The sequence below is a fragment of the Ursus arctos genome, unplaced genomic scaffold (assembly GCF_023065955.2).
Source record: "Ursus arctos isolate Adak ecotype North America unplaced genomic scaffold, UrsArc2.0 scaffold_26, whole genome shotgun sequence".
Taxonomy (NCBI): Eukaryota; Metazoa; Chordata; class Mammalia; order Carnivora; family Ursidae; genus Ursus; species Ursus arctos.
In genome coordinates, this window is record NW_026622941.1 from 21,346,966 (window position 1) to 21,372,125 (window position 25,160).

The window sequence follows — 25,160 nt, forward strand, 5'->3', positions numbered from 1 at the left end:
CGAAGTGGGGCGTGGGGGTCAGAGGGGGAAGCAGGCTCTCTGCTAAGCAGAGAGCCGTATGTGGAGCTCTATCTCAGGACCCTGGGATCATGACCTGAGCCAAAGGGAGATGCTTAACCAACTGGGCCACACAGGAGCCCCTGACTTTTGAACTTTTATACACACATCTCTTTGTTCCCAAACCGCATAGTTATTACTTTCCCTCCAACTCTGTATCTGATAGTGCCTACAGACAATGTATTCTTACACTTCTATATGGAAATGCATTGACTGTTTTTTCCCCCACTGGGTTATGAACTTCTTGACTCCAGGGACTGTTTTATTTCTGAGTGGGCCTAGCATATAGTAGATGCTCAGCAATTGTATATTAGATGTGTCTCTTTGCTATTCCTTGTATACAGATGAATCATGAATCATATATTACTGTCTTTTACAAGAAGGACCTTGTTTTATTTGCTTTTGTGCAGAACCTCTTTGTGCAAAGGCACAGTGCTTAATAAAAGTTTGTTGACTGAGTAAAAGAAGAAAAGAAGGAAAGGAATTATTTTCAGAACCTGAAGCTTTCAGTTTTTTACTCTAGATTGGCTTCTAAGGGAAAACCTCAGGACTGAGGCTACTCCTTGGCTATAGGACATCAAGTCTTCTTTTATTTGATCTAATTTCAGCAATCTGTACTCAAAGCACAAACCCTACCTCTAAGTCTTTTATTTCCTCCATTTCAAAAATGGAGGAAAACTACAGTGAGATCAACTAAAAGGCAGTGAAACTTTTAACCCATGTAATACCTTGGAAATACCAACTTCCCTACCTTGGAAATACCAACTTCCCTACCTGCCAAGGTTTTGCATAGACCACAATGTGCTCTTGTGCTCACATTTTCCCTTCACGGAGAAGGCAGGAGGAAAATGAGCTCTTTTTTTCCAGTCCAACAGCATAACCTGGCTATTGTTATAACCAGAGAAGTCAGATAGTGGGGAGCCCTAAGGTCCATGTATTATTCAGGGTTCTCCAGAAAAGCAGAGTCAGTAGGAAGGATTATATATAAAATTCATTCTCTCTTTTTCTCACTTTCAACTCAGGTTGTCCAGGAAGGCCTGCTGAGAAGGTAACCTATGCTCAAAGACTTGAAGGGGAAGGCTGTTCTTATGGAGAGATAAGTTAATCCAGTAGGTTTTAATGTGGCTTCCTTTCAAGAAGCAATGGCTTCTCAATAAGATAAAATCCAGAGCCTCTAAGGTTTTGCACTGGAAGGAATATTTTATGATCATTGATGGCTCTTTGAAAAGCCAGGGGGAACATCTGGATTGTGGATGATCAGAAGATATTCCTTCTGGTGTGAAATCTTAGAGGCTACCCAGCATCAATACCCATTGTCTCTCTGAGATTAACTTCTAAAAACTACTGGAGTTTTGCAAAATACAACTTGAATTTTATCATTTTTATCCTCAAAAATATTTAACGGATCTCCATTTTTTTTTTAACAGAAAAAAAAGGATCATAATATAGCAGTAGTTAAAAGTCCTAGATGCTCAGGTAAATTCCTCTGCCAAGTGTTCAGTTGTTAAGACAGGTGCCGCTGAGGTTCTGGTGCTCTGGCTGAGACCACCTGGTCATGGCCTCCAAAGTGGCAGGGGTGAGCAAAGGGCCCTAGGACTCTACAGATCCTGGCTGGCCCATATCCCCTCCTCCTGCACCATACTCACAGCTTCCTCACCACTATCAGTCTTGAGGCCCCTGGAACTAAACTACTAAATACTACCTATTTATTTCAGTACCCCAGAAAGCCCAACACGGCAAGGTATAGCCCTGTATATCTCCTTGCACAACCCCGTGGCTCATCTCTCTCCAATGCCACAACAGTTCCACTCTGTCTCCTGGAACTCAGAGTCAGCCATCAGCCAAAATCCCTTATGTCCTCAACCTCTTCTATGAACATTTCTTTTACTTCCGAATCCCTGTCACTTCACCTCGTTAGCTGAGGAACTGGTTCTCCCTTTCCTCTTCCTCTTTCAACTGATACCTGTTTTCTCTCCTTGTTGTTGTGTGGAGGTAGGTTAGATGCTTTTCTTGCTCCTCATTGCTACTTTCAGGTCTTTTTCCTTCTTCCCGATAATAAACCCCAGCTTTGTGTCTGAAGTCATCAAACCATCAAACTACATACTACCATCTCCTTGCTGTTGTTGTCTAAGGCACCCTGGGCCACTCTCCCTAATTCCTTGAACTTTTCATTTCTTGGCTTATTGCCACTGAATCCAGCATTGTCTGTCATAATTTTAGTGAATTCATTATTCTTGCCAGTCCTTCCACTCCCTTACTTCTCTTAGCCTCCTTTGCTCTAATGATCTCATTCTTTACCTTACCTCAGTCATTAGTTCCCTGGCCACAGCCAAACCTTCATGATTACTAAAAATTGCAACCTCTCTACAATTTCCATTCAAGTTCCCACTCTCTGAACACCGTCTTCTAAGTTTCCAGCTCATTCTCCATTCCAAAATTCTTCCCACCCCATAGGTTCTGACATTCATTAATCTTATCATCTTTTTACTTCCCCCTCATGTTTTCATATCCCTTCTTTCTTAGTTTATATTCTATGGTCTGATGTTGGAACAGTGTAAGGAAATAAGGTCAAGAGATATTTACAAATATTTTTTTAACACTAACTTAGAGAAGAGGTCTATCACTGTCTGGGAATAGGGCAGAGGGAAACACTCAAGCCTGTTCCCAGCCAGTCTTCTATTGTCTAAGAATCCCATTTTAGCTTTAAACTTGTACATCCCACAGAAGAGAATCAAAGCTTGCCAAGGAACTGGGTCCTTAGGAGGCAATTTAGTGTTCCCTGATACTCATATATGCCACTCAGGGGAGGAGTGTATCTCACCTCTTTCCCCACATGGATCAGGTTTCTAACTATGTGCAGTCCTCCTGAGGGAATTCTGCTAAAGGCCTTTCTCCAGGGATTTAGTAAAATTTCAGGGCTATTTCAGTGTCTCTTGTGGATTTAAGTTGTTGGCTGTTGCTCAGTTGTCTACCCTTGAATTTGGCTTTGGGAGTTAGGGAAGGCTTCACACGAAGGAGGCGACATTTGAACTTGGCTTTGAAGGATTAATAGGATTTTGCGAGAAGTGATGGAAGAATTCTAATGGGCAAGAAAGATAATCACTGGCAACACTTTTTTTGCTTCATAATATTTAGGAAAATTTAGATCTCTGCCCCTATATATTCATACATCATCTGTTTATGACTAAAGTAAATATGATTAACTAGATAAAACCCAACTTTGTAAATCTTCTTTTTTATGTGGAAAGTAAATATTTTTAAGAAGGAGGCTTGATTTATTTACATTTTTAATTAAAAGAAAATTACAGATAAAAGATGCTATACCACTCATCTTCCTAGGAAAAGAAAATATTGCAATGTAATTAAAAGGACGCCTCAAATTATAATTAGATTTGAAATTTAATTATGACTAGAATACTTCATCCTTATGCACACTGACACCTTGTTGATACATAACCTTTAAAGTATTTTTATTATATTTACTCTAAGATCTTAATCTGTGGACTAAATAAAATCCTTAGATTCCTAAGAAGTATTTGAATTCAGCATGGAATACAATATGCTATTTTTTTTCTGGAAAAAAGTACTGTGTTTTAGAATTCCTATTTGACCATAGCTGACTGTTAGTACAACTTCCAGCTGAAAAACATTCTAAGAATCTCAAGCAGCTTTAGGTTAATATAATAACAACTTTCTTAGCGAGAGAACATCCTTGGATTCATACCTGATGGAGTTACTATCTTTCAAGTTGAAAGGACTCCAGGAATTCCAGTACATATTCAGGAACTACATTTTCCAGAAGGAAATATCCTCTTATGGAATGGCAAACATATATGTTTTATATATACAATATAAAATTGTATTATAGCTGTTTGATGGAATCTCTTCTGCAGTGAGCGCTGGTTAAATAAATTTGCTATAATTAACTTCCTGTGGCACCATTTGACACTTTTTACAGCTTAGAAAACAATAACTTTCACAGTAAAAATGATTTATTTACAGCATAATATGCCCTGATATAAATGTTTTGATATAAAGATCCCCAATATGTAATTATTATTAACTTGATTTGAAAAATATTACATAATAAAAACTATTTGAAGAATATCCACTGTAGCTTATCTGGTGTTGAAGAATGCCCTTAATATAAATTGAAGGTCTTTATTTTTGAGCCAAAATCTGAATTCATAGCTTTTGTGGAAGTCTTTATTTTAAAATACTTATTTGTTAATTAAATAATTAAATACATATTTTATTGAAACCTTATCATGTGCTAAGCAGTTCCAGAGTTTTGTGTAGCATATGGTGGCTCTAATTTAACCAGTTATTAAAACTATCGGCCTTCATGGCAGGAAAAATAAAAGGCTTGCTTTTAGAAACTCGTGAAGAAAAGTACAAAACAACAAAGTTTGATCATCTGAAATAGACTCATTTTCATTCTACTGAGTTTGAACTTACATGCCTCACTTAGCCCCTCCTTTCTGAACCAATTTTCACCAGACAACTTCTCCTAGATGAACTGAATTTCTACAAATGGCCTGCCTCTGTGGTCCTCTGTATAGGCAAACCTCTCATTGAAGTCCTTATCTCTTTTGAAGGGACTTCAAAGGTCCATTGAAATCCAAAACTTTCCTTGAAGTTAAGTCAAGTTTTGCCTGTTTTAGGGCTGCAGGATTTCATCCAGAAAAGCCTAGGTGGTTAACAAGGAAAGAGCATGTTAACCTGGTTGGATTTCATCACAAGTGGAATTTGGTCTGACAATTTTGGCTCTGTTAGGGGGTTTAAAGCATATTCAGCTGTGGAAATGATAAAAGGATTCCCCTACCTGGTTTTATCGCACAATAGCTGAAAGACCAGCAGGTATTTCCAAGCATCTTTTAGTGCACATCCCAAACTGCTACACCAGCTGGATCTTCAGTGAATGAAATCACCCTGCTGTTAAAGCATTTGAATCCCAGTCAAAGTCGTTGACAGTAAAAATCCAGGTGGCTATGCAAATTGGTCATTTCCTTAAATAGTAATTTGGGTTTCACTAGGTGAGCCCTGCTAATAATGACAACCAACATCTGTGTAGCGTGTTTCAATTCACAGAATAACTTTTATGTGTATTATCTCAATTAGTCTTCACTACAACCCTGTGAGATAAAGAAATGGAAATTCGGAAAGATGAAGTGACTTGCCCAAGGTTACACAGGTAGTATGTGGTGAGCCAGGATTTGAACCCAGACATTTGAAGCTCAGACACAGTTGGCTTTTCCTCAGAGTAAAAGTGACTGCTAGTGTGGATGATTATGGATTCATAGATCTTGATTCAAAGAAACAAGAGCTCTGGCTTTGTCTTCATGGGGAATCCTATTTCTATAGGTCCCTTTGTGAAAATAGGATAAGTTATATTTTGAGCTCTGGGCTCCTTTTACTACATCTTGTTATTTTTTCAAGAAAATCTGGAAATTCAGATTTTCGTGGACCCCATCCCAATTTTTAAATGCTGACAGTTATGTTAGTTTGAGTCATTGCTCCCAACTCTTCATCCCTTCCTGAGAGTAGAATTACATGTCCACAGCCTTTACCCTTTACCATGTAACTCTTCAGGGGTTCCCAATAGAACAGATAGAATATATATCACTTACTGCATTGGTTTGGAATTTGGTCATGTGATTTGGATCGCCCAGTGAAATCTTGGGAAAAAGTGAGCTGGGGATTTATGAAGCACCTTTTATTTCCCACCCACTTTCACTCCTGCATTTACCTTCAGAAAGTCTCCTTCCTCCGTCCTAGACTGAGGAGATATGTGGAGCAGCCTGGAACTTTAACCTACAGATGGCAACCAAGCTCAGTCAATTCCCCAAGATGCTTATGGATTCCTGCTGAGCCCAGCAGAGCCGCAGCCAGCAGGCAAGCCTATGAGTGAGAAGTAAATGTGGTTAAGCCATTGAGATTTGAAGTTGTTTGTTGTGCAGCAAATCTTGACCAATTTAAACATTAAAAACAAAACAAAACATTGCAGCCCAAATTAAATAAGTCTAGAGAATGTATGCAGCCTGTGGGCCACATCCTGAAATTTGTGCAGTGGACCTTTGGCAGTATCTTTGCCAAACCTAGCATTTAGATCTCTGAGGAAAAAAATGTATCAAACATTGGGTGCATCTAATAGTTAGAGAAAAGAGGCTGTTAATTTAAGCCTGGTACCTAAACAACCCCTGTGCTCTTTTCCAGAAGAGATATAAAACTAAGGCATACAACTAATTTAGATGTGGGAGTGAAATGAGAGATTTTCCTTGTCATTTACTTGGATTAACAGGATCAGCCTACATTTTCCTCTCTCAGCATTATTCTATACATATAAGGCCTATTCCTTGGAGAAGGAATTTGTTTTCTATCATCGATGTTTGTTTACAGTCAGAAATTTTTAGAGTCCCAGAGAAAAGTTAGAAGATTTGGACCTATATTTAGCATTGCATCCTTCCTCACTCTGAAAGAGGAATCTTAATTATGGAGAGAAATATCCCAGGCTTACTAGGTCCTGGGGAAAAGCAGTAATTTATTTTACAGAGCAAACATCACCTGGGGAATTAAATAAAACTTACTCTCTACAGAATGCAGGAGACAAACAGCATAGGCAGACACCCGGCGGAGAGAATGGCAATAAGCTCCAATTGTAGAGATATAAGCTTGCAGATATGAACTTGCCATTGATAAGACTGAGGGAGAGAGGGTACATCAGATCTGGAACCAGTTGTCTCCCCCCAAGCAAAGCCTTCTATACCTAAGACTAGAGCAGTTGTGCACATTGTCTAGTCTGGATATGACCAGGACCTTTCATCTGAGCTGTTTCATTTTTATAAACGTTTGATATTATGGTGAGGACTAAGAACACACTTTTGCATAAATATACTCCTTATTGATCACGCTTAGCTTCCCCAGGCTAATGCAGCCTGTACTTTCCTAATCTTGGAGCAATAGAACTAGTACAAGAGTCAATTCCCCTAACTTCTGTGTGAGTCATGCTAACAGGTTCTTAGACCAGTTAGCAGGTGTATCCTGCTATAATTGTTTCATTTTTATAGTGATAATTGCCATGAAGGAGAAATACAGGGTGCCGTGAGGCTGTATTATTATAGATCCCAACTAGACTGAGACATCAAGGAGAGATCACTAAATAAATGACATTTAAATGCACTTGAGAGAAGGGTGAGTGGTAGTTATCCTGAGAAAGAGATGTGGCTGTGGGGTTATATAGAATGTAAGAGACAGGGGGAGAAGAGAGAGGAAATGGGGGGGGAGGGAAGGAGAGAGAGAGAGAGAGCGAGCACTCACGTGCGCTCATGCACAGAGAGCTGCAGAGAATGAAAATATTTGAAGCTCTGTGCTAGTATTTTTTTTAAGGGGGTTGCAAGTTTTGAAAAAATACCCCATGAGATGATTCTGATCTCTTTCCTATGCCCAATTTAGAAACAACGTTTTATGCCATGAACAGAAAAGAATATTTGAAGAGGTTAAATATTGTTGGATGAAGTGTGAAGTAAAAATCAATAAGTATTACAGTTAAGAGCCTGGAAATGAATATCAAACAGACCTGGTTTAAATCACAGCTCCCTACTTACTAGCTTTGTGACCTGGGGCAAGTTACTTCTTTAACCTCTCCATTTTTTTTTCCATCTGCAAAAAGGGAAAACAATGTATATATCCGAGTCCAATATAAGGACTAAGTGAAGCAGCAGATGTAAACTGTTTAGTGCTGCGACTGTCAGATTGCGAGCAGTCAGGCAATGGTAGCAGACAGATCCAGCCAGTTCTGTGGATGGCTGGACCTCAGGGCACCATGAATGGGAGCTTGAGTGAGTGATAATATTATATTTGTAAAGGTCTAATCTGTGTACATAATCAACTCATTTATTAAGAATTTGAACCTACCCTTCATGTTATTTTATTTTCTCTTTGGCAGGTGTAACCATTTTCTAGGACTGCTGTAACAAAGTACAAACTGTGTAGCTTAAAATAACAGAAATGTGTTCCTTCACAGCTTTGGAGGCTAGAAGTCCAAAATCAAGGTGTTAGCAGGGCAGTGCTGTAAGACTCTGGGTAGAATCCTTCCTTGCCTCTTTTTGGCTTCTGGTGGTGGCATTAAACCTTTGCTTGCATATCAGTCACTCCAATCTCTGCCTCTGTCCTACCTGGCCTTCTCCCCAGTATGTCTTTGTCTCTTGTCTTCTTGTAAGGACACCTACTATATTGTCACGATGACCTTATTTTAACTTGGTTTATATCTGCAAAGACCCTATTTCTGAGTAATACTACATTCAGAAGTACTGGGAGATAAGACTTCAACATCTCTTTTGTGGGGCACAGTTTAACCCACAGCAGTTGGTGAGTGAGTGGTTATAGGACAGGCCTGTTCACTATTGATGGAGGGGACTCTTTCTGTGGCAGGTTGAGGTTTCTAATCATAAATGGCCCCATTCTTTTAGTTCCTAGAGTTCTAGACAGGCCTGGATTATTAAATTAGGGTTCTAAGTCCTTAAAGTCTATTTTTCTCAGTTCTAAATGTCTTCTTGAGGATAATCTCAGGCCATGTCAAAATTTTCTTATCTCTTATGATAAAGAAAGGGGGTTGAGGAGATCTATACACTAAGAGAAGTTAATCATTTTTAAAACTAATTATGCTGGAGGGAGGATGATATAAAACAATCTATTATCTTGACTGTAGATTCTTAATGTAGCTCATTTTAATGGGTATTATTGGAAGGTTCATGATCTTTTGGTTTTTTTAAGATTAAGCCTAAGTTATAACATTGAACTTTCCTGCTTCAGTGGGAACTTCTGCCCTCCTGTATTCTTTATTCCATCAGTATGGTGGGGTTCGTATGTAGAGTTTATAGTGATGAGGTAGATACACTCTCATAAAGGAATGAAAATTGATTTAGGATTTTTAAAATGAAGGGATTTTCCCCAGGCTAGATAATATTTAGAATACTTTAATCATATGTAGAAAAAAAGATTTCAGACCCACAGTGAAAAAGACAAAGGGTTTACGTACATTTTTTACTGTAGGTTGTATATCACTAATATATACTAATGCATATTACTTTTGTAATGTTAAATACCCCACTGATGTGCTCAAGCCCTATTGTCTGATGATGGGAACCTCCCTATCTGCCTGGCCTGGTTTAGCCACAAGTAAGGATGGATGAAGACAGAGTAATGCTTTCAGTTTACTGCCACATCATGGCAGGAAAATTTGGGGCCACCATTCAGGAAGCAAAGAGGGTAACTTGATTTCAGTCCATTCCACTTGGTGTATTAAAAATAAAATGTCTCCTTCAAGTCCTCCTCTCAGGCAGAGTCTCATTTGACCTCAAACAAAAGGGCCAAGTCCTTTCTCAGTAGATTAGAGAGACTTATATTTAAGCTGGGGATTTTCACATGTTATTTATTCTCCCTCAGTGCAGATATTTTACTGGGATGGACACAGTGACTTCAGTTGAAAAAATGGTTACAATCTGTGTTTCCTTAGAAAGGAAAAATCATTGCATGTCAGGAGCTTGGAGATTTAGTCCCTGGGCAGAGATTTTCCCAAGGATTCCCCTATAAACATAATATGAGAAGACAATACCATTCCAGCTGGTCAGCTGCATTGCCACAGGGGGAAGATTTGTTATCCTGGAGACTTAACCTATGGGTCTACTAGTTTACTTAGCTTGAAAGTTTTAAAGTCAGAAGCTGAACTCTGGAAGGAATGGTAATGATATAAAAATACATGATACAAAAATATATAAAAGTAATCACTGTTGGTTTAGGAAAGAAAAAGAAAGAAAGAAAGAAAGAAAGAAAGAAAGAAAGAAAGAAAGAAAGAAAGAAAGAAAGAAAGAGAAGGAAAGAAAGAAAGAAAGAAAGAAAGAAAGAAAGAAAGAAAGAGAAAGAAAGAAAAAAAAGAAACCCAGCCTCTTTACCTAGGACTTGAATTCTCTTTATAGTTGTCCCTTTATCCCAGCCATTTAACCTCACCATTTTTTTTAAGAGCCAGATGAATGAAAACAATGTAAAAACAAAAATATAATTACATTTGAGGGGGGGATTTGGAGATTAAAAGTAAAGGAGATAAGACAGTATAAAGAAATAAAAGTAAAACTAAAACTGGAAGGATTTCAGTTTAAACAATGGAATCCATGAGAAATTAAAGGAACAATATTAACAGTGAAATGAATAATCAATAGAGCTAAGATGTTTAATTATTTAGAAAAATACTATTTTTTTTAGTAAAAACAATATTAAACTATTAAGTTAGGGGAAAATTAGGGGAAAAAAACAGAAGATATGTATGAGAAAAACTTAAATGTTGACAAATCTAGGAGCAACTTCGAGTTTTTAAAATGCTAAAATACAATTTCAATAAGGAGAATGTTGTTTTTAATTTTTAAAAAAAGCACAAATAAGAAGGCCTAAGGGACATATGGCTATTCAAATTTCAAACACCAACTATCACCAAAAGGGGCAAATGGAATCTTTGAAGTAAGGCAACTACAGATGTTCCACTCTGTTGCCCTCCAGAGGGTGGGAATTCCTGAGGGGTTCCTTGATGGGCCTTGGGTCAGAATTTTTAGAAGAGAAGACTGCCTTGGGCATTGGCCATTGTTCTTTATATTTACTAGAGAACATTTATCTTCAGCTCCAGGATTTCTTACCTGCTATGTGTAAGCAAGACTGTTGTTATTTTATCATTGGTATTATTGATGATGTATGTCATGGCTATTGTTATTTTTATTTTTTATTAGTAGTAGCAGTGTTGTATTCCTGTTTTATAGGTGAGAAAGTGAAGTTGAGAGGGGTTAAGTGACTGATCACAGATAATATGGCAAATCAGTGGCAAGGCAGAGCCCGTGTGCCAGGAACTCCAGACCCCCAGGCTAGAAATAAGGTCTCTGACTATTAACCTAGTGCTCTCTTCACAACAGCATGTTCCTCATATCCGATACAGCTTCTGTAAGTGTTGAAATTAAAGATCTCAGAGAAGAGTAATGGAAATGTTATAAGACTTCGGAAATAAGAGTTAGTTTAGGGGGATGGTTGGAGAGTTGATAATCTATGAAGGAGGTTAAGCTCCTTCTCAAATACATGTGCAAGTTCCATTACCAGATTCTGATACATTATTTTGGACGTGAACCCCTTTCCTGTATCATTATAATGGGGGCCAGGCTATGACAAAGCAAACAATTAGGTGACATTGTGCATCAAGTCATCCTCAGGCCCCTTTCTGCTCTGTCCTGAGTCATCAGCTGATTTTACCTTTCACCAGCATGTTGAGAGGACACAAAAAGCACCTGAAAAAAAGTTCCTGCTGGATATAATCATCCAAGACCACAGATGATTATGGTTGAACATATCATATGCTCCTTTCATTTCTCCTCTCTTTTCTGACATCTTTGGTCTGCTACTGGATTCTGGCCCTTTTCTTTTTAGTGTTTCCCTGGGTCAACATTCCATTTGGCACCTGTAGCTCCAAGAGAGAGACAAGGAGTCAATTTCTTTGGGCCCAAGGAACATACAATGATCAGGTAGGCATTCTCTGCTCACCGTACCTCTTGGCCAAAGGAGAAGAATCAGAGCAAGTGCACCCCTTCCCATAAACTCATTCTCCCTCTCCTTCCCTCTCTCAGCATGATTTACCAGCTCTGGGGAGAAGACCAGCATTCACAGGATTCTGAAGTAATAGGAGAGGTATGTGGAAGCACATGATTTGCTTGGGAAAGTTTTGAGTTTGCTTTTTTTGGATGCAATCTCAGTTCCTGAAAGAAGGAATCATGAACTCCCATATCTTTGCAGCCGAACCTATCCAAGAATTTCCCTTAACTGAAGTATAATTAAAAATAGAGTCCAGTGGTGTGCAGCCAACTTTAAAGACCAACTCACACAGTAGCTTTCCCTGGGATGAGCAATGGTGAACAATACTTATCACAGGGAAGCCCAAATCTTGATTAGTAGCCAGAGAATAAGTCATATGTATCTGAAAGATATTAGGGGGTGGGGTGAATTTTGTTCTAAGTGTTGAGCTATGGTTTGGCTGGTCCAACATCCTCACACTGTCTAGAGTAAGGTTGCTAGATTTAACAAATAAAAACACAAGATGCTTAGTTAAATTTGAATTTCAGAGAAACAACAGATTTTTTTCTTTACTTATTTTATAACTGGAAGTTTGTACCTTTTGATGACCTTTGCCCATTTTCCCCACCTTCCACAAACAACCAAGCTGTTCTCTGTATCTATGAGTTTGATTTTTATTTTTTAGATTCCACATATAAATGATATTATATGGTATTTGTCTTTCTTTCTTATTTTATTTAGCATAATGGCCTTAGTTCAATCTATGTCATTGCAAATGGCAAGATTTCCTTCTTTTTAAATAAATGAATAATAATTCAGTTTTATATCTGCCACATTTCCTTTATCCATTTATCTGTCAGTGGACACTTAGGTTGTTTCCAAATCTTGGCTATTGTAAATGATGTTACAATAAACATGGAGGCACAGATACCTTTTCAAGTTAGTGTTTTTGCTTCCTTAGAATAAAACCCAGAAGTAGAATTGCTGGATCATGTAGTTCTATTTTTAACTCCTTAAAAAAAAATTTGAGGAACCTCCATACTGTTTTTCAGAGTGGCTGCACCAGTTTACATTTCCACCAACAGTACACAAGGGTTCCCTTTTCTCCACATCCTTGTATTTAAAAATATAAATACATTCCATATGTTTCATAGTACATACTTACACTAAATAAATACTTGCTGTTTATTGGAAATTCAAATTTAACTGATGTCCTGTAATTTATCTGGCAGTCCTCATTGGAGAGAACCCCAGATTCATCTGGAATAACTCCCAGATCAGAAAGCAGGTGACTTCACTGAAGTCAGAGTAGGAAACCTGCTAGCAGAGGGGACACTAATGGAGAATGACTGTCCTATTTGGAAAATCACCTTCATCCATTCAAAAGAGGTTGAGAAATTTTTCTTTGATACAATATAGAACTCTAAAATATTTTTTTCCACTTCCTTCCTTTTCTACAATTGATTATCCAATAGTTATTTATTTATTTATTTATTTATTTACTTATTTATTTATTTTAGTTTTAGGGTGTAGTCTTATTCACAGAGACTTTGTACCCCTTGAACTTCCAGCATTTATACTGCTTGTTCTATGACAACAGAGTCTCCTGACACTATATCCCTTCCTCTTTCAATCATATAACAGCCAGAAAAACCCAAGGACTTTGGATTTTTTGTTTTCTGAAAAATGTGGTACGTTTGGAAGGAAGCCACTTTAGACCTGTTTTTATTTTTCAACATACCACTTTTCTCCTGGGTGCTCACATCTTTTTTCTTTTTCTTTTTTTTTCTTTTTAAGAAAATAATTTTATTTGGGGTTTTATAATAAGGCGAATTGAATGTTTGTTCATTAGTGGAGAATATCTAGAAGAAAAGTAAGGGGATCTGGGGCTTAGTAGAGACAGATAGACAAGGGAGTCATCTGAGAACCTTGTGGGAATCATGAGAAGGATGGAGATGGGTGTTATCTAAGTCATCGAAGAAAGATGGAGGTGGATACTATCTTAGAATGTGAAATAGCAGGTGGTCCATTGTGGTTAGCCATTTTGTGGAACACAAAAGAGAATTTCTTTCTGGAAGCACAAGACTCAGATAAAGAATAATGTGGGCAAATGGAAACTAAAAATATGTTCTCCTATTTCTGGTTGCATGCACAGCACTGATCTTTCAGTTAACGAATGTTTTCTATACTGGTTGATAAAATGTATCAAAATTAGCAGAGCTTCAAAAAAAGAGAAGGAAAGAAAAAGGGAAGAAAAGGAAAAGTAGGAAAGGAGGAAGGGAGGGAGAAAGAAAAGGCAAGAGAGGAAAAAAAGATAAAAATTTACATTGTCAAGAGTTTTATTCCCTATCATTCATTATCAGGTAGCACTCTATTCATGGAGACTTATTGTCTTGTGGCCTTAGCTCATTCCTAGAGAATGTTCTTCATTCAGCTAGTTAGAAAAAATGTCAGTCTATACAAAATCAAAAATATATTGATCTCAAATAAGTACTTTATTTGCACAATACTTTATAGCTGCAGAGTCAAAATGGTTTAGAAAATACATGTAATCAACTCTCCCCTCCTTCCTATTCTTATTTAATCTGATCTTTTCTAAAATAATTAATTCAGGGGCGCCTGGGTAGCACAGTCGTTAAAGCGTCTGCCTTCGGCTCAGGGCGTGGTCCTGGCGTTCCGGGATCGAGTCCCACATCGGGCTCCTCCGCTGGGAGCCTGCTTCTTCCTCTCCCACTCCCCCTGCTGTGTTCCCTCTCTCGCTGGCTGTCTCTGTCAAATAAATCAATAAAATCTTTAAAAAAAAATAATAAAATAAAATAATTAATTCAGCCATAGAATCTCTAGGTACATATCTCAGAATCCTTATAGGAAACACCTTCTTTAGATTGACCCCTATACATGAGCTTCTCAGCTCTGCTCAAATGTAAAGAACTTTAACCTAAAAAACTAACTGAAATATCACCATACTTTGAAAAAGTTTACTAATGATACAAATGCAAAGCTATCCATAAATAATAAAAACAACAAAAAAGGAGGGAAGGAATAGAATTATAGTTCTCAAATTTTCATGTGCCTAAAAGTGATCTGAGTCTGAGTCCAGAAAAGTAGGTGACTTTGCATTGGTTGCTAGCTCCCTTTGTCTAACACAATCCTGAAGTGGCCTCAGGATGATAAGGAGTTTGATGGATTTTGGAAGGCCACTTAGCAAACTCACACAGAACCACAAGAAGCACATAGGAAGAAGGAGGGTGCTTTAGTTCTAGGGCAGGGCACGGAACTCCCAGAAGGATGAGTGTGGAGGGGAGTTTATGTCAGGGTACTAACAGCTTTTGGGAAAGTGTTAGCTTCAGATCCAGCCTTGCCTATGTCTAGTTTTGAACTGAGATCTGCCTTTACTCTGTACTCCTCTTGTGATCATTGTATTGGCCAGTGATTTTAAACTGCAGAGTCTATGCTCCCAAGGTGGCATTTTCAATGTATATGTAGCTCGCCCTCCCTCTCTGGGATTCTGAAACATTTTCCCAAGAGAGTGCAGGCCCCTGGTTGAGAATCACTGTATGTAAAGAGAGTTCGTAGTGATGGAAGTGTGTGGGAACATGGGAATAGTTTGCAGGCACAAGAAAAAATGGTTGTGATTTCCTGATTAGCAATGAGAAAAGCAATTTGTATAGGTGAATCAGAGAGTATTTCTATTTTAAAGAGTGAAAGCTAAGCATGGGCTGCTAGATATGTATCTTATGTCTGGTATAAGAAAGTGACTGCTCTATTATGTACCGGGCTGGGCCTGCATGGGGCATGGAACCAGAACACAACACAAGAGTCAGAGAATGAGGGTAACCAGGACAGTAAAAGAAGAAAAGGATCAGGCCCATCCAGGGTGGATGTCTTCATCAGTATCATAGTGCAATGGGGCCAACTCTTAAGCAATATGAAAATCATTTGAAACCACCTTATTTAAAAGTACGTATCGAGTTCCTAGTATGTGTGTATAAGTCACTGAGTTAGGCATTGGGTCTACAGAGAAAAAAGTGATGTCAGCCTAGTTGTGTGCATTGGACAGACCAGCCAGTTTATAACTATAATTATTCATGGGTTGTCATAACGGCATATAAGAAGAGGGAGAGAGATACAGAAGGCATTCTGGAGCATGTGTCATTTGAGCAGTGTCTGTAGGGATGACTAGAAAGTATTCAGGTAGAAAAAGGGGGAGAAGGGCATTGAGGAAAAAAATATACAACGGCTCAGTGGCTCAGCAGAGGAGAGGGAATGTGTGTCATCTACGTGGCTTTTGTACTCGGTACATGGAATGGTGGTATGGCTATGGCAGAGCTCTTAGGGCTCTGTGGAGACTTTACTCCATGAGCCGCAGGAGCCGCTGGAGGTCTGCAGCCAAAGAGCCGGGCTGTGATTTGCTTAAGGAAAGAACATTGTGGAACAGTGTAGATGGGGGGGCGGGGAGGAGGAGAAGAGCAGCTCTAGACCCCTCCAGCTTCTCCGTGGGTGGGGAAATATTAATGTCTTGATACCCACTTTCTGGCCTTCCTTTATCCTCCTCTTTCCTTCTTACTTTTGCTGCTTTCTCTCTAGCTCCTTCTTTGTTGTCTGTTTCCTTTCCAATTACCTTTTTTTTTCTTTTATCTCTTTTGGCCTTCCTTTTTTCCCCCCCTTCCTTTCGCATTTCCACTTTCTTTTCCAGTTTTCCACAACGCCTTTATTCATATTCAGACTGATGTATTTTTGAAATTTCTTATAAAACACATTGCCTTGTTGCCATTTACTACTTCCAGAGAAAAAGGATACCACCTAGAATGAAGAGGACATTAATGGACCCTGATCAATTTCCTAAATTAATTTTCTTTTGACTCTTTTATCTGGAAAGAAAAGTTTGCCGACAAGAGAAAGGGATTTCCTAAACTCTGAAAGAACTCTTTGAATGCTGAGAAACAAAGTATAAGGACTGACACAGAATAAATCAGAGTAGGGGAGAATTCAGGTTCTATCAGTGGGAACACTCTTCCATTCAAACACCCTTTCTACTAGGGAAAGGGTAAAGACAGGGCAACAGAAGAATTGGACAGGAGATGAGACCCTGGCAGGTAACTAAAATACCTTTAATTGTCACATTTAAGGACCCTTTCATTTCCACTTCACCCACCATTAGTGAGAGTGGGGATTCCAGAGCAAGAAGAGGTAAATAAAACGGAGACAGCTCTGATCCTCCCACTCCATATCTACACTTATTTTCAGTCACACCATTTTAAGAGATAACAGATGTGATTCTGAAGTATGTTTTGTGCTAGAGATTATTTTATTAAATTGCCTGGTATTTAATTTTCATCTAACACCCCAGGACCATACAAGAGTTCTTATTTCTTTTTCAAAAATAGTAATCAACATTATTTAGATCTTGTTTTGATTTGTTTTTTATTTATGTGGCTCCTAATTTATTTTAGCTTTGCATAGCAGTGGCTCTTGAGACATCTGCTAATATATAGGCTCATTGCCTGATATGCTGCTATATTTTGGTTATGATATTAGGGGAAGGGCTGCCACTTTTATTCACTCCTTTGAGCAGTATTGAGAAGAGAGAATAATTTTTTTTTTTTTTTTTTGGCTTTCTCATGGGTCTAGGCAATCCATATACACCTGGCTGCTGACTCATTTTTGTTCCAGATATTTGTTTTAGTATCAGGTCAGGTTGAAAGACTTAAAAAAAAAAAAAAAAAAAAACAAGAAAGAAAGTGAGAAAAGAAGGAAAATACAATAAAATTCTAGATCTGGGTGAAGTCTAAAAATAATTTATATTAGGATTAACTCTCCTCCTTACTTGAGGGCTTAGCCAGTCATAGAGTATCATTTCCACCTATTGTAATTTAGCATACTTGCTCCCTTGCCTTCTTGTACTTCGTTTGTGTGAGAAGTTTGCCCGAATCATAGTGAGTTTATCTTTCCTTAAGATTTTTATTTAAATGGATGACCTATATTTTAAACATAGAATACATGGTCTTTACACTAATCCGGAATTTTCCACATATTTGTTTTAAACATATTTAATAAATAATTAAAGTGTATTATGTACCATTGGAAGAGACTGTGGAGACCAGAAAGCTGCCTCTGACAAAGTTCTTGTGCTCATGGTGAGACAAAAACATGTACACAAGTCCGTTGTCAGGTAGGTAAGCTCAGAGCAGGTAGGGACGGTCAAAACCAAGGGCACCAGGATCTGTAAGCTGACAGCAAATGGTTTATGGGATATGCCCTCACTTCCTAGAAACATGGACTCTCCTAAACTACTACTAAAGGATAGATTTTCTGTCCTTACAACTTCTATGTATAATCCTGAAAAGGATCCCAAGGGAACACCCAGAAGAAGCTGGAAAAATGAAAAAGAGTTCAGGAGTTGGTTTTCTGGGAATTCCATGTGAACTACCCTACGTTTACTTAAGCATATTTTTATCTGGTTGAGGATAAATCACAACAGGGGAGATAAAAAAACTTTGAGGAAAATCTATTTCCAAACAATAACTTATTCTGAGCTGCAATCTGTAGAAGGGGCACCTATACTCATACTGCTTATTCTGCAGCAGAGAGTATAGCTCCTGGCATCATGGACCAAGAAGGCTGCATACTTGAGCATCTGTGCATAAGCTTAGGAGGATCTTGATATATGATAGGCTGGGGGTGGGCTGAATGTAACCCTCAATCTTTTTTCCTTTCTGCTTGGGATGACTAGAACCTAGACCAGTATTATAGACAGCGAGGCCAACATTGTAGAAAGTCACTAGAGCACCAGAGACCCAGAAATTTTAAATGTACTAGGGTGGAATTGGTCTTTGCCTACTGCAATTTCAATATAAATGGAAAAAATGCTGGAGAATTAGATAAAGTGGAAAAGGTTGGTGACATTTATTAGATAAAGAAGCTTATAGAATAGAATTTATTTTTTTGATAGAGTTGTGATTCAAGAATGAGCAATTTTAAACAAGTCCTAGTTGGAAAGCTTGGCGGAAAGTTAAGTAATGAAAACGGAGTATAATGGATAGAGAAGATGGCATGGAAGAATGTGCTAGAAGGCAGGAGCAGTGGGAGAAATGGAGATGGCAGACGTAAACAGACTTAGTTTGGCCTCAAGGCTTTTAAATTTAATTGAAAAGTAGAGGAAGGGGGACAACTGGGTGGCTCAGTCGGTTAAGGGTCCGACTCTTGATTTCAGCTCAGGTCATGATCTCAAGGTCCTGAGATCGAACCCCAAGACTGGATCCATGCTCAGCAGGGAGTTTGCTTGAGATTTTCTCTCTCCCTCTCTCCCATTCCCTCTGTCCCTCCCTCTGCTAGAGCACGTGTTCTCTCTCTCTCTCTCTCAAAAAAAAAAAAAAAAGTAGAGGAAGGGGAGAATTCCTTCCAATACAATACAAAATCCACTTGAATTCGATTCTTGAAGTAGGTCACTCTAGTATAGTGAATGGGAACTTGGGGGATGAAGTTAGAGCAGCAGTAGATGAAGAGAAAGGCCTTCAGGAAGAATAAGGAGTTTTACTTACAGATGGACATTAAAGCAGAATTATTAAATTGCCATTTATTTTCAGTTAATTTTTTTTTTCACTGTCCTGTTCTTATGTCTTCTGCCTATCTTCCACTGCCACAAAACCTAACAGTTCTTCTGGTTTTGGTTGATCGGCTCTATTTTTCAAGTAAGAAAAATGGTTGGGTAAAGAATACAGAGGAGGGTGGCTGGCGTATATTTATAAGAGTTTAATCAGATTTCATGTGTTTGCTTGAGGCATGAACGCAGTTGATGAAGAACCGTTTTAATCTCAATGAAACAATGAAAATATTCCAGTCTTAAAAAGTTAAATTTTATACTTATCAATCAAAATTAGAATTTTAGTGAGACTCACTGCAAAACTAAAACTGTTGATAGTTTAGATGTGTATTAATTACTCACATCTCCAACTGATCTGACTATAAAATTGGAAAATCATAAGGTAACTGACTGGATGATTTTAATCGGCTGATTGACTATCAGCTAGTGAAGTGGTACCTGACTGTGTTAATGACTGAGCAATAATTTGCAGGGTTTTTCTCCTCCGTTTCCAAATTCAAAACAGAAAAATACCTTATGCAAATTTTAAGTGGGACCTCAAATACATTTTGATTATTATTTTGATATCTGGAAATTTTGGAAGCCTGTCTTTGTTTTCTATTTGCCTATAAAGCAAAGGGCATAGCCAAAATCAGAAAGTATTTGTTATTCATTCAGAGATAAGCTAAATATAAAGTTCAAAAGCCATACAAATATCTCTGCAATCATATTTGGCTATTGCAAAATGAGAACTTTTTTAATCTTCCTTTTATTTTGGTCATTCTTGACATGAGAACAATGGAATCATTTTTAAAAGTCAGTGGATAAGACCTCAGCAACCATGAACTCTGCCTTTCATTTGTGTCACACGTGAAACCAAAACCCAGCAAGGTCAAGTGAACGAATCAAAGTCACACAGCTGATAGTAGCAGAACTCTGTTATGTAAAAAGTTTTTTAAATAACTCTCTTGGCATTCATAATAAAATCTATGAACTCCTTAGCTTAGCACCCAACCTGTCATAATCTGCCTCTTCTTTCCTTTCTGGCCTCATCTCTGTCAGACTTTCACTTGTAATCTTTGCTCCAACCATACTAAACTACTTGCCACCCAAATATATGATGTATCGTGATTTGTATACATTAATTGCCTCCCAAGAAGGCCACACCTCCTTCCTGTTTTGTCCAACCAACAACTCCTCTTTCTCTCTGGGGAAACTTTCCCTGAAGGACTCCATGGCCCACCTCATGGTTTCTGTGGCAATTCTACATACTTCCATCATCATCTTACCCTCAGTCTGTTTTAAATGCCTCACTAGATCACAGCTCCTTGAGTGAAAGCATTAGGACCCCTTTGAATTTGTATATCCATAAAAACAATAATAATGATAACAATAACATTGTCATTTACGAAGTGCTGATGGTGAGTAGGCACTGTTCTAATTGTTTTATTGGTATTAACTCATTCCTAAACACAGTACCTGGCACAGAGACCCTAAATAAGTAGTTGTTGGTAGATTGTTTGGAATAATCCATGCGTACTGGAGTGATTGCTAGAATGCTGACCTCAATAATTCCAAATCCAGAGATCTGAGTAGATTCGAATACTGGTTGTCTAATATCCAGACAGATGGAAGTGGATGTGAGAGGCTGTCTGGCTGCCCTTTTGCAGATGTTTGAATCTATAAGTTAGAGTGAGTAAAACACACTCAAAACCTTACTGATATGGCTGCAACTATTATACGTGGCTTAGAAAAGCCTGATACTCAGGCAGAAAATCTTTCTTGTAGTAACATCATGGTTCATTATAGGAGTTATCTAGAGAAACTGAAACCATTCATGCTGGGCCCGACTCATAAAAATGGGTAGCAATTTTACACTCCCAAACTTAGGCCAATTTCTTTGTGTCTGCAAGACCTTATATATTCACTGAAATTACCAAAATTCTACTTCCCTTCTGCCCTTGATTCTTTATATTTCAGGAAGATTATGTATGTACAGTGCTAGGGAAGGTATATAAAGAAGGGTTAGTAGAATGATGCTCATGTATCATTATACATAGATCCCTGACTAAAACATCTGGTGTCATTTTTTTTTAAACATATTAGCAAATAAAGTAGAATAAAGAAAATTGTATTGTTGAAAGCCAGCATACATTTACAACATCATTCAAATGCCACGACAGCTAATTTTTAGTTGAAAAAGAAAGTGTTCAAATTTTGCTGCAGGGAACAGTGCAGGGGTTTCAGCCAGGTTGTCCATGATCCCTGCAATTGTGTGCAAAAATTTGTATTTGCATGCTTATGTTTAAGAGAGCAGTCTGAAGCTTTTACCAGGTAGTCAAAGGGATCTGTGTCTCTCATTTGATTAAGAACTACTGCTGTCAAGTAATTTCGGCCATCCAGCTTGCAAAGCTCTGCAATATGGGTTAGGAAGTCCATATTTTGAAAGTATTAGTTTCAAAGGCAAAATTCAGCAAGTTAAATAAACTGTATGCTTAGGTGGTCCCACTCAGGTCAAGGGTTAGTTAGTCATGTGCTAGCGAATTGTCTTATTTTCTGCGCTGTAGCAAAGTTACCTATTTCTCTTTTTGCCCTTGGTTCCTATTTGAATTTTGGAGATTAAAATGAAATAGTCCTAATGAAAGCATTTCCTTTCTAAATTGGGTTCCACTAAAACCAGTCAATAATTCAGAAGCTATCAGGAGGCCTTAGGGACTGTCTGTGGCAATGCAAAAGGGAAGTCTATAATGTGATGGTGAATGAAACCATGCCATAAACTGAAATTGCAGCAATTAACTGTGGTCATCATTTGGATGGTCATTCAGATTCATAACATTTATAAAACTTTGGTTGAGACTCCTTTGATAAATAAACACATCTAGTTTTGCTGTGAAGCTCTGTGAAAATTTGTTTGTGTTGAGAGCTGGTGGGTATGAATAGCCTAAAACGATACCATGGTGGACATTGTGCTGGGCTGAGAAATGGCTGAGATAAAATGGCTGAGAAGATAAAATGGCTGAGAAATTCATGTTTGTGTGTGTATTAAAAATGATGATTTCTTTTTTTTTTAAGATTTTATTTATTTATTTGAGAGAGAGAGAGAGCCTGCAAATGAGCAAGTATGAGTTGGGAGGGGGCAGAGGGAGAACAGACTCCCTGCTGAGCAGGGAGCCTGAGGTGGGGCTCTATCCCAGGACCTCCATCCCAGGACCCTGAGATCATGACCTGAACTGAAGGCAGATGCTTAAGTGACTGAGCCACCCAGGTGGCCCAACAAAGTGATGATTTCTAAAGACTAAATATTGCTCTAAGAACACAAAATCCAAGCAGTCAATAAAGGATTTTGTTAGGTAAAAAATTGATTATCCTATGTTATTAAAACAAATTATTGAGATTTTCTATTCAAGACAAAAAGGATCATCTCCCAACTTGAGAAGATAGGACTTAACTTGCCTGTGCACCTTTCATAACAGATTCCTGATCAGCCTTAAGTTCAATCTTGATTTTGTAAATGAGGTTTACTTGCTTTATGATGTGTTTGTTTTGCAGACAGTGATTTTGTGGTTTAGGAAAATGTTTAAATATTGGGTGAAATTTGCCAATATTGTTATTGTATAAGTGTTTAAAAAATACTCAGAAAAACTCACTCGGCGGAGCAGTCAACACAAAAAGCATTTCATTATGTGGTGTATTGAGAAAAGGGTCCTATAAAAGAAGGAAGTGGCTGATGGTGTAAATACTCTTTTTTTAAAAAACGATTTTATTTGTTTATTTGACAGAGAGAGACAGAGAGAGAGCACAAGTAGGGGGAGCAGCAGTGGGAGAGGGAGAAGCAGGAACCGGACCTGGGACTTGATCCCAGGACCCTGGGATCATGACCTGAGCCGAAGGCAGATGCTTAACTGACTGAGCCACAGAGGAGCCCCAATACTCTTTTTTTAAAAAAATATGAAATCCGTTTAAAATTTTTTTAAAGATTTTATTTGTTTTAGAGAGAGAGCATGAGCAGGGGTGAGGAGCAGAGGGGGAGGGAGAAAGAATCTCAAGCAGACTCCCCACTAAGCGGGGAGCCCAATATGGGGGCTCAAACTCACAACCCTGAGATCATGACCTGGGCAGAAAGCAAGAGTCAGCCTCTCAACCAGCTGAGCCACCCAGGTGCCCTGGTGTAAATACTCTTGAAGGCAGTTTCTAGATGTGTGATTTTAGACTTCGTCATTGGAAAAATGTGATGACTATGTTTCCCATCAAGTGTCTAGAGACCTGATTCAGGTTTACACCATTTACCTGAATGAGCAATGAGTTCCTTATTGATAATTTGATACCACCTTTCTTATGTTACCAAATCATCTGAAAAGCCACTCGAGTAATTGAAGTAAGCATTATAATCTCCTCTAGGATTAGACTTTGTTCAAAGATAAATAGTCAAATAGTGTTAAAATAAGGGAAGAAATTACATGAGTTCACATTCTTTCTTTCCCTTTGTCATTTGACAAATACGCTGCTTCTTGACTTCAACACTTTTAAACTAAGAATGTATAGACTCACTGATTTGGTGTACTTGGTTCAGAATTTGCTCTTATAACTGTCATATGAAGGTCTTAACCTTTTGCTAGTGGGTCTATCACATCTGAGGTTACTTATAATATTAAGAGACCAGACTCTTACAATATACCTTGAGAAATTATTTTTTTCTCCAGAGGTTACTTATTTGCCTTTTTCTAGTTTCTCCTAAATCTGCTAAAAAATTACTGAACTTTCCATTCAAAGCTGATATATTGACCCTGTTTTTAGTGATGATTTTAAACCACTTCTTTGCTCTTCTCAAGGTAACCTTGATGATATTGTTGCATTTGTTCATTATCATTTTTTATGCAGCAACTATCTCTATTGATTTGCCTGTGGCCTTTGATTCAGTGAATCACAACATATTGCTATTTGAGTGTCCCTCAATTTGGCAAAGTTTAACTATAGTGGAATGGTTCTCAGGCTACATTAGTGAATAAACCCCAGTCATTTTGTTTAATGGTGTTGAATATGAGGTGAAAATGTTACATTCAAAGTTACCTCAGGAGCTAATTATGGGGCTTTTTACTTTTTCAGTTTTTATTAATGACCTGCCGACATCATATAGTTCATGAAATGCTCTGAATGTGTACATGCTGATGATATGACCTCAGACCTAGCAAGAACTCGGGCAGTATGAAAGCATTGTGTGTTTAATTTAGAGATTTATTGAGTGATGTTCACAACAGAGATACGAATTTTACACAGAATTTACAGGCCCGCAGTTTTTTAAACTATGCAGAGCCATCCTGGGGAATTTTTATATTCGCCTATTTTATAAATGGAAATAAGAACACGAGTAGCTGAAGTAGGTGATGAAAAGTATATCTGGGCCTTTATATACAATCTTATTCCCACATCAAATAATGTCATTTTAGTTGGTAAAAACTTCACATTTCAGAAGTGTGCTATTTCCCACTAAAGAATTTTAAAAAATATATAAATCTATATAACTTCTTTATGCCCATCTCTCTGAATGTGAATGTGGGTATATACTTTTTCCAGATTGTTCTTTTCTTAGGTTCAGTCAATTATCAAGTGGAAAAATTTCTCCAGTGACAAAGGATTTTTGAGACTAGATTGCCAAGTACAGACAGTTTTGTATTCATCCACTTGCTAACACATTTATAAGGTGGAGTACATGGGGTAGGTATAGGCCATATGTTTTGGAGTAATTCCTCAACTCACAGAAATCTTCCTTCATTGCCTCCCTGTGGAGGGAAGGGTAGGGTACTAGACCCCATTTAGTATAATAAGATGCCCCATTACTTTCCTTGGACCAAAACAGAGGAATTGATTCTGCAGAGTGAAAGAGAAGAATAGTCTGGATGGGCAGCTTATATTATGCCTGGGTTTT